This window comes from Aythya ferina (genome assembly GCF_964211825.1).
Source record: "Aythya ferina genome assembly, contig: HAP1_SCAFFOLD_123, whole genome shotgun sequence".
NCBI lineage: Eukaryota > Metazoa > Chordata > Aves > Anseriformes > Anatidae > Aythya > Aythya ferina.
This window is the reverse complement of record NW_028181400.1, coordinates 298,275-308,569: the sequence shown is the minus strand read 5'-3', so window position 1 is coordinate 308,569 and position 10,295 is coordinate 298,275.

Here is a 10,295-nt window from a genome sequence, read left to right as displayed (position 1 = left end):
CCTCACCCTTACCCTTACCCATACCCTTATTCTTACCCTTTCCCGAACCCTTACCTTTACACTTACGGTTACCATTAACCTTACCCTTACCCTAACACTTATCCTTAACCTAACCCTTACCCCAACCCTTACCCTGACCCTTACATTAACCCTAACCCTTAGCCTAAACCTTACACTTACTCTTAACCTTAACCTTACCCTTAACATTAACCTAATATTTACGCATACGTTTTCCTGACTTTAACCCTAAAACTAACCCTAACCATTACCCTAACACTTAACCTTACCCTAACCCTAACCCTATCCCTTTCTCTTACACTTACCCTGACCTGTACCCTTACACTTACCCTTACCCTTATACTCACCCTAATTCTTACCCATACCCTAACACATATTTGTACCCTTAACCTTACTGTTACCCTTAACCTTACCCTCACCCTTACACTATCCGTTACCCTTACGCTTACCCTGAACATAAACCTTACCCTTGACCTTACCCTTACCATAAGCCATACAACAACACTTACATGTACACTTACGCTTACACTTACCCTAGCAATTACTCGTACAATTACCCTTAACCTTACTATTAAGCTAACCCTAAACCTTACCCTTATCCTAACACTTACCCTTATCCTAAACCTTACCCTTTCTGCTACAATTACCCTTTGCCTAATTCTAAACCTTACCCGAACCCTCACCCTCACCTAAATCTAACTAAAATCTAACCATTACCCTAACCCCTCACCCTTACAATATACATATTTTTACCCTTTACCTAAACCTTTACCCCAACCCTTACCTTGACCCTTACATTAACCCTAATCCTTACACTAAACCTTACACTTACTCTTAACCTTAAACTTAGCTTTAACCTAATACTTACTCTTACGTTTCCCTCACCCTAACCCTAAAATTAACCCTAACCATTACCCTAACACTTACCCTTACCCTAACCCTTACTCAAACCCTTACAATGACCCGTACTTTTACACATACCCTTACACTTACCCTTACTCTTAAACTTACACTAACCCTTACCCTTAACTAAATCTAACCCTTACACTAAACATCATCCTTACCCTTACCATTATCCCTTCTCTTACCCTTATCCTAAACGTTTCCCAAACCCTTACCCTTACATTAAACCTAACCCTTACCATAACTCTTAACCTTATCCTTAAACTTAACCTAATACTTACCCTTATGTTTCCCTCACCCTAAACCTAAAATTAGCCTAACCATTACCCTAACACTTACCCTTACTCTAACCCTTATCCTCAACTTAAGTGTAAGTGTTAGGATAACGTTAACCTTAAGGGTGACCCTTAAGCTTATCCTTAATGTTTATGGTTAGGTTAAGGGTAATTGTACGAGTAATTGTTAGGATAAGTGTAAGCGTAAGTGTACATGTAAGTGTTGATGTATGGCTTATGGTAAGGGTAAGGTTTATGTTAAGGGAAAGCGTAAGAGTAATGGATAGAATAAGGGTAAGTGTAACGGTTAAGTGTTAGGGTAATGGTTAGGGTTAATTTTAGGATTAGGGTGAGAAAAATGTAAGGTTAAGTACTAGCTTAAGGTTAAGTGTAAGGTTAAGGTTAAGATTAAGTGTAAGGTTTAGGTTAAGGGTAAGGCTTCAGGGAAGGGGTAAAGTTCAGGGAAAGGTTTGGGGTAAGGTTTAGGGTTAGGTTCAGCTTAAGGGGAAGGGTTGGTGTAAGGTTAAGGGTATGGATAAGGATAAGGGTAAGGGTAAGGGTTAGCGTAAGAGTAAGATTAATGGTAAGGTTTATGTTAAGGGTAAGCGTAAGGGTAACGGATAGAGTAAGGGTAAGGGTACAAATATGTGTTATGGTATGGGTTATGGTATGGGTAAGAGTTAGGGTAATGTAAGGGTAAGGGTGAGTGTAAGGGTATGGGTCAGGGTAAGGGTAAGAGTAAGGGTTAGGGTTAGGGTAAGGGTAAGTGTTGGAATAATGGTTAGGGTTAATTTTAGGGTTAGGGTGAGGGAAACGTAAGGGTAAGTATAGGGTTAAGGTAAGGGTAAGTGTAAGGTTTAGATTTAGGCTAAGGGTAAGTGTAGCAGAAAGGGTAAGGTTTACTGTAAGGTTTAAGGTTTCGGCTTAGGTTAAGGGTAAGGGTAAGAGTAAGGGTAATTGTACGAGTAATTGCTAGGGTAAGTGTAAGCGTAAGTGTACATGTAAGTGTTGTTGTATGGCTTATGGTATGGTAAGGTCAAGGGTAAGGTTTATGTTAAGGGTAAGCGTAAGGGTAAGGGATAGAGTAAGGGTAAGGGTAAGGTTAAGGGTAACGGTAAGGTTAAGGGTACAAATATGTGTTAGGGTATGGGTTATGGTATGGGTAAGAATTAGGGTAAGTATAAGGGTAAGGGTAAGTGTAAGGGTACAGGTCAGGGTAAGGGTTAGAGTAAGGGTTAGGGTTAGGGTTAGGGTAAGGTTAAGTGTTAGGGTAATGGTTAGGGTTAGTTTTAGGGTTAAAGTCAGGAAAACGTATGCGTAAGTATTAGGTTAATGTTAAGGGTAAGGTTAAGGTTAAGAGTAAGTGTAAGGTTTAGGGTAAGGGTTTGGGTTAATGTAAGGGTCAGGGTAAGGGTTGGGGTAAGGTTTAGGGTAAGGGTTAGGTTAAGGATAAGTGTTAGGGTAAGGGTAAGGTTAATGGTAACCGTAAGTGTAAAGGTAAGGGTTCGGGAAAGGGTAAGAATAAGGGTATGGGTAATGGTAAGGGTGAGGTTTAGGCTAAGGGTAAGTGTAAGGTTTAGATTTACGCTAAGGGTAAATGTAGCAGAAAGGGTAAGGTTTACGGTAAGGGTAAGTGTTAGGATAAGGGTAAGCTTTAAGTTTAGGTTAAGGGTAAGGTATAGGGTAAGGGTAAGAGTAAGGGTAAGGGTAAGGGTAAGGGTAAGGGCAATGGTAACGGTAACAGTAAGGGTAAGTGTTACGGTAAGGGTAAGGGTTACCGTAAGGGTACTGGTACGGGTAGAGGTATGTGTTAGAGTATGGGTTATGGTAAGGGTAAGGGTTAGGGTAAGGGTAAGTGTTGGGGTAATGGTTAGGGTTAATTTTAGGGTTAGGGTGCGGGAAACGTAAGGGTAAGTATTAGGTTAAGGTTAAGGGTAAAGTTAAGGTTAAGTGTAAGTTTTAGGGTAAGGGTTAATGTAAGGGTCAGGGTAAGGGTTCAGGTAAGGTTTAGGGTTAGGGTTAGGTTAAGGTTAAGTGTTAGGGTAAGCGTAAGTTGTATGGATAAGGATAAGTGTAAGGGATAGGGTAAGGGTAAGTGTTAGGGTAAGGGTAAGATTAATGGTAACCGTAAGTGTTAGGGTAAGGGTAAGAGTAAGGGGAAGAGTAAGGGGAAGGGGAAGTCTAAGGGTCCGGGTCAGGGTAAAAGTTAGAGTAAGGGTTAGGGTTAGGGTTCGGTAAGGATAAGTGTTAGGGTAATGGTTACGGTTAATTTTAGGGTTATGATGAGGGAAACGTCAGGGTATGTATTAGTTTAAGGGTAAGGTTAAAGTTAAGATTAAGTGTAAGGTTTAGGTTAAGGGTTAAGGTTAGAGTAAGGGTTAGGGTTAGGGTTAGGGTTAGGGTTAGGGTTAGGGTTAGGGTTAGGGTTAGGGTTAGGGTAAGTGTTAGGGATAATGTAAGGGTCAGGGTAAGGGTTGGGGTAAGGTTTAGGTTAAGGGTAAAAGTAAGTATAATGGTAAGGGTAAGAGTGAAGGTTAGGGTAATGGTTAGATTTAGGTAAGGGTGAGGGTTAGGGTAAGATTTAGAATTAGGCGAAGGGTAAGTGTAGCAGAAAGGGTAAGGTTTAGGATAAGGGTAAGTGTTAGGATAAGGGTAAGGTTTAGGGTTAGCTTAATAGTAAGGTTAAGGGTAATTGTACGAGTAATTGCTAGGGTAAGTACAAGCGTAAGTGCACATGCAAGTGTTGTTGTATGGCTTATGATAAGGGTTAGGTTAAGGTTAAGGTTTATGTTAAGTGTAAGTGTAAGGGTAACGGAGACAGTAAAGGTAAGGGTAAGGGTAAGGGGAACGGTTAGGTTAAGGCTACAAGTACGTGTTAGGGTATGGGTTATGCTAAGGGAAAGGCTTAGGGTAAGGGTAAGTGTAAGGGTACGGGTCAGGGTAAGGGTTACAGTAAGGGTTAGAGTTACGGTTCGGGTTAGGGTAAGGGTAAGTGTTAGGGTAATGGTTAGGGTTAATTTTAGGGTTAGGGTGAGGGAAACGTAAGGGTAAGTATTAGGTTAATGTTAAGGGTAAGGTTACGGTTAAGAGTAAGTGTAAGTTTTAGGGTAAGGGTTAGGGTTAATGTAAGGGTCAGGGTAAGGGCTGGGGTAAGGTTTAGGGTTAGGGTTAGGTTAAGGGTAAGGATTAGGGTAAGGGTAAGGGCATGGATAAGGATAAGTGTAAGTGTTAGGGTAAGGGTAATGTTAAAGGTAACAGTAAGTGTAAGGAGAAGGGTTAGGGTAAGGGTAAGAGAAAGGGTATTGGTAATGATAAGGGTGAGAGTTACAGTAAGGGTAAGATTTAAAGTAATGTTTAGTAAGATTTAAAGTAAGGTTTAGATTTAGGCTAAGGGTAAATGTAGCAGAAAGGGTAAGGTTTACTGTAAGGTTTAAGGTTTCGGCTTAGGTTAAGGGTAAGGGTAAGGGTAAGGGTAATTGTACTAGGAATTGCTAGGGTAAGTGTAAGCGTAAGTGTACATGTAAGTGTTGTTGTATGGCTTATGGTATGGTAAGGTCAAAAGTAAGGTTTATGTAAAGAGTAAGCTTAAGGGTAACGGGTAGAGTAAGGGTAAGGGTAAGGTTAAGGGTAACGGTAAGGTTAAGGGTACAAATATGTGTTAGGGTATGGATTATGGTATGGGTAAGAATTAGGGTAAGTAAAAGGGTTAGGGTAAGGGTAAGTGTAAGGGTAAGGGTCAGGGTAAGGGTTAGAGTAAGGTTAGGGTTAGGGTAAGGTTAAGTGTTAGGGTAATGGTTAGGATTAGTTTAAGGGTTAAAGTCAGGAAAACGTATGCGTAAGTATTAGGTTAATGTTAAGGGTAAGGTTAAGAGTAAGCGTAAGGTTTAGGGTAAGGGTTAGGGTTAATGTAAGGGTCAGGATAAGGGTTGGGGTACGGTTTAGCGTAAGGGTTAGGTTAAGGATAAGTGTTAGGGTAAGGGTAAGGTTAATGGTAACCGTAAGTGTAAAGGTAAGGGTTATGGTAAGGGTAAGAATAAGGGTATGGGTAATGGTAGCAGAAAGGGTAAGGTTTCAGGTAAGGGTAAGTGTTAGGATAAGGGTAAGGTTTAGGGTTAGGGTAAGGGTAAGGGATAGGGTAAGGGTAAGGGTAAGAGTAAGGGAAAGGGAAAGGGTAAGGGTAAGGGTAAGGGAAAGGGTAAGGGTAAGGGTAAGGGTAAGGGTAAGGGTAAGGGTAAGGGTAGGGTAAGGGTAAGGGTTACGGTAAGGGTAAGGGTTACCGTAAGGGTACGGGTACGGGTAGAAGTATGTGTTAGAGTATGGGTTATGGTAAGGGTAAGGGTTAGGGTAAGGGTAAGTGTTGGGGTAATGGTTAGGGTTAATTTTAGGATTAGGGTGAGGGAAAAGTAAGGGTAAGTATTAGGTTAAGGTTAAGGGTAAGGTTAAGGTTAAGTGTAAGTTTTAGGGTAAGGGTTAATGTAAGGGTCAGGGTAAGGGTTCAGGTAAGGTTTAGGGTTAGGGTTAGGTTAAGGTTAAGTGTTAGGGTAAACGTAAGTTGTATGGATAAGTATAAGTGTAAGGGATAGGGTAAGAGTAAGTGTTAGGGTAAGGGTAAGGTTAATGGTAACCGTAAGTGTAAGGGTAAGGGTTAGGGTAAGGGTAAGCGTAAGGGGAAGGGGAAGGGGAAGTCTAAGGTTACGGGTCAGGGTTTAAAGTTAGAGTAAGGGTTAGGGTTAGGGTTAGGTAAGGATAAGTGTTAGGGTAATGGTTACGGTTAATTTTAGGGTTATGATGAGGGAAACGTAAGGGTATGTATTAGTTTAAGGGTAAGGTTAAAGTTAAGATTAAGTGTAAGGTTAAAGTTAAGATTAAGTGTAAGGTTTAGGTTAAGGGTTAGGGTTAGAGTAAGGGTTAGGGTTAGGGTTAGGGTAAGGGTTAGGGTAAGTGTTAGGGTAATGGTTAGGGTTAATTTTAGGACTTAGGGTGAGGGAAACGTAAGGGTAAGTGTTAGGGTAATGGTTAAGGGTAAGGTTAAGGTTAAGAGTAAGTGTAAGGTTTAGGGTAAGGGTTTGGGTTAATGTAAGGGTCAGGGTAAAGGCTGGGATAAGGTTTAGGGTTAGGGTTAGGTTAAGGGTAAAGATTAGGGTAAGGGTAAGGGCATGGATAAGGATAAGTGTAAGTTTTAGGGTAAGGGTAATGTTAAAGGTAACAGTAAGTGTAAGGAGAAGGGTTAGGGTAAGGGTAAGAGTAAGGGTATTGGTAATGATAAGGGTGAGGGTTACAGTAGGGGTAAGTGTAAGGTTTAGATTTAGGCTAAGGGTAAGTGTAGCAGAAAGGGTAAGGTTTACTGTAAGGTTTAGGCTTAGGTTAAGGGTAAGGGTAAGGGTAATTGTACGAGTAATTTTAGGGTTAGGTTAAGGTTAAGTGTTAGGGTAATGGTTAGGGTAAATTTAAGGGTTAAAGTCAGGAAAACATATGCGTAAGTATTAGGTTAATGTTAAGAGTAAAGTTAAGGTTAAGAGTAAGTGTAAGGTTTAGGGTAAGGCTTAGCGTTAATGTAAGGGTCAGGGTAAGGGTTGGGGTAAGGTTTAGGTTAAGGGTTAATGTAAGCATTATGATAAGGGTAAGGGTGAGTGTAGGGTAAGGTTTAGAATTAGGCAAAGAGTAAGTGTAGCAGAAAGGGTAAGGATTACGGTAAGGGTAAGTGCTAGGATAAGTGTAAGGTTGAGGATTAGGTTAAAGGTAAGGGTAATGGTTTGGTAAGGGTAAGGGTAAGTTTAATTGTACGAGTAGTTGCCAGGGTAAGTGGAAATGTAAGTGAACATGTAAGTGTTGTTCTATGGCTTATGGTAAGGGTAAGGTTAAGAGTAAGTTTTATGTTAAGGATAAGCGTAAGAGTAACAAATAGAGTAAGGGTAAGGGTAACAGTAAGGTTAAGGGTAGAAGTATGTGTTAGAGTATGGGCTATGGTAAGGGTAAGGGTAGAGTAAGAGTAAGGGTAAGGGTATGTGTAAGCGTATGGTTCATTGTAAGGGTTACAGTAAGGGTTAGGGTAAGGGTAAGTGTTAGGGTAATAGTAAGGGTTAATTTTAGGGTTAGGGTGAGGGAAACGTAAGGGTAAGTATTAGATTACAGCTAAGGTTAAGGTTAAGAGTAAGTGTAAGATTTAGGGTAAGGGTTAGGGTTAATGTAAGGGTCAGGGTAAGGGTTGGGGTAAGGTTTAGGGTAAGGGTTAGGTTAAGGATAAGCGTTAGGGTAAGGGTAAGGTTTATGGTAACCGTAAGTGTAAAGGTAAGGGTTAGGGTAAGGGTAAGAATAAGAGTATGGGTAAGGGTAAGGGTGAGGGTTAGGCTAAGGGTAAGTGTAGCAGAAAGGGTAAGGTTTACTGTAAGGTTTAATGTTTCGGCTTCGGTTAAGGGCAAGGGTAAGGGTAATTGTACGAGGAATTGCTAGGGTAAGTGTAAGCGTAAGTGTACATGTAAGTGTACATGTAAGTGTTGTTGTATGGCTTATGGTAAGGGTAAGGTCAAGGGTAAGGTTTATATTAAGGGTAAGCGTAAGGGTAAGGGATAGAGTAAGGGTAAGGGTAAGGTTAAGGGTAACGGTAAGGTTAAGGGTACAAATATGTGTTAGGGTATGGGTTATGGTATGGGTAAGAATTAGGGTGAGTATAAGGGTAAGGGTAAGTGTAAGGGTACAGGTCAGGGTAAGGGTTAGAGTAAGGGTTAGGGTTAGGGTTAGGGTAAGGTTAAGTGTTAGGGTAATGGTTAGGGTTAGTTTTAGGGTTAAAGTCAGGAAAACGTATGCGTAAGTATTAGGTGAATGTTAAGGGTAAGGTTAAGGTTAAGAGTAAGTGTAAGGTTTAGGGTAAGGGTTAGGGGTAATGTAAGGGTCAGGGTAAGGGTTGGGGTAAGGGTTAGGTTAAGGATAAGTGTTAGGGTAAGGGTAAGGTTAATGGTAACCGTAAGTGTAAAGGTAAGGGTTAGGGAAAGGGTAAGAATAAGGGTATGGGTAAGGGTAAGGGTGAGGGTAAGGCTAAGGGTAAGTGTAAGGTTTAGATTTACGCTAAGGGTAAGTGTAGCAGAAAGGGTAAGGTTTACGGTAAGGGTAAGTGTTAGGATAAGGGTAAGATTTAGGGTTAGGGTAAGGGTAAGGGTAAGGGTAAGGGTAAGGGTAAGGGAAAGGGAAAGGGTAAGGGTAAGGGTCAGGGTAAGGGTAAGGGTAAGGGCCACGGTAACGGTAACGGTAAGGGTAAGGGTTACGGTAAGGGTAAGAGTTACCGTAAGGGTACGGGTACGGGTAGAAGTATGTGTTAGAGTATGGGTTATGGTAAGGGTAAGGGTTAGGGTAAGGGTAAGTGTTGGGGTAATGGTTAGGGTTAATTTTAGGGTTAGGGTGAGGGAAAAGTAAGGGTAAGTATTAGGTTAAGGTTAAGGGTAAGGTTAAGGTTAAGTGTAAGTTTTAGGGTAAGGGTTAATGTAAGGGTCAGAGTAAGGGTTCAGGTAAGGTTTAGGGTTAGGGTTAGGTTAAGGTTAAGTGTTAGGGAAAGCGTAATTTGTATGGATAAGATAAGTGTAAGGGATAGGGTAAGGGTAAGTGTTAGGGTAAGGGTAAGGTTAATGGTAACTGTAAGTGTATGGGTAAGGGTTATGGTAACGGTATTAGTAAGGGGAAGGGGAAGGGCAAGTCTAAGGTTCTGGCTCAGGGTAAAAGTTAGAGTAAGGTTTAGGGTTAGGTAAGTATAAGTGTTAGGGTAATGGTTACGGTTAATTTTAGGGTTATGATGAGGGAAACGTAAGGGTATGTATTAGTTTAAGGGTAAGGTTAAAGATAAGATTAAGTGTAAGGTTTAGGTTAAGGGTTAGGTTTAGAGTAAGGGTTAGGGTTAGGGTTAGGGTTAGGGTTAGGGTCAGGGTCAGGGTCAGGGGCAGGGTTAGGGTTAGGGTTAGGGTTAGGGTTAGGGTTAGGGTTAGGGTTAGGGTTAGGGTTAGGGTTAGGGTTAGGGTTAGGGTTAGGGTTAGCGTTAGGGTTAGGGTTAGCGTAAGGGTTAGGGTTAATGTAAGGGTCAGGGTAACGGTTGGGGTAAGGTTTAGGTTAAGGGTAAAAGTAAGTATAATGGTAAGGGTAAGAGTGAAGGTTAGGGTAATGGTTAGATTTAGGTAAGGGTGAGGGTTAGGGTAAGATTTAGAATTAGGCAAACGGTAAGTGCAGCAGAAAGGGTAAGGTTTAGGATAAGGGTAAGTGTTATCATAAGGGTAAGGTTTAGGGTTAGCTTAATAGTAAGGTTAAGGGTAATTGTACGAGTAATTGCTAGGGTAAGTCAAGCGTAAATTTACATGTAAGTGTTGTTGTATGGCTTATGATAAGGTTTAGGTTAAGGTTAAGGTTTATGTTAAGTGTAAGTGTAAGGGTAACGGAGACAGTAAAGGTAAGGGTAAGGGGAACGGTAAGGTTAAGGCTACAAGTACGTGTTAGGGTATGGGTCATGGTAAGGGAAAGGCTTAGGGTAAGGGTAAGTGTAAGGGTACGGGTCAGGGTAAGGGTTACAGTAAGGGTTAGAGTTACGGTTCGGGTTAGGGTAAGGGTAAGTGTTAGGGTAATGGTTAGGGTTAATTTTCGGGTTAGGTTGAGGGAAACGTAAGGGTAAGTGTTAGGGTAATGGTTAAGGGTAAGGTTACGGTTAAGAGTAAGTGTAAGTTATAGGGTAAGGGTTAGGGTTAATGTAAGGATCAGGGTAAGGGCTGGGATAAGGTTTAGGGTTAGGGTTAGGTTAAGGGTAAAGATTAGGCTAAGGGTAAGAGTAAGGTTTAGATTTAGGCTAAGGGTAAGTGTAGCAGAAAGGGTAAGGTTTACTGTATGGTTTAGGCTTAGGTTAAGGGTAAGGGTAAGCGTAAGGGTAATTGTACGAGTAATTTTAGGGTTAGGGTAAGGTTAAGTGTTAGGGTAATGGTTAGGGTTAATTTTAGGGTTAGGGTGTGGGAAACGTAAGGGTAAGTATTAGGTTACAGCTAAGGTTAAGGTTAAGAGTAAGTGTAAGGTTTAGGGTAAGGGTTAGGGTTAATGTAAGGGTCAGGGTAAGGGTTGGGGTAAGGTTTAGGGTAA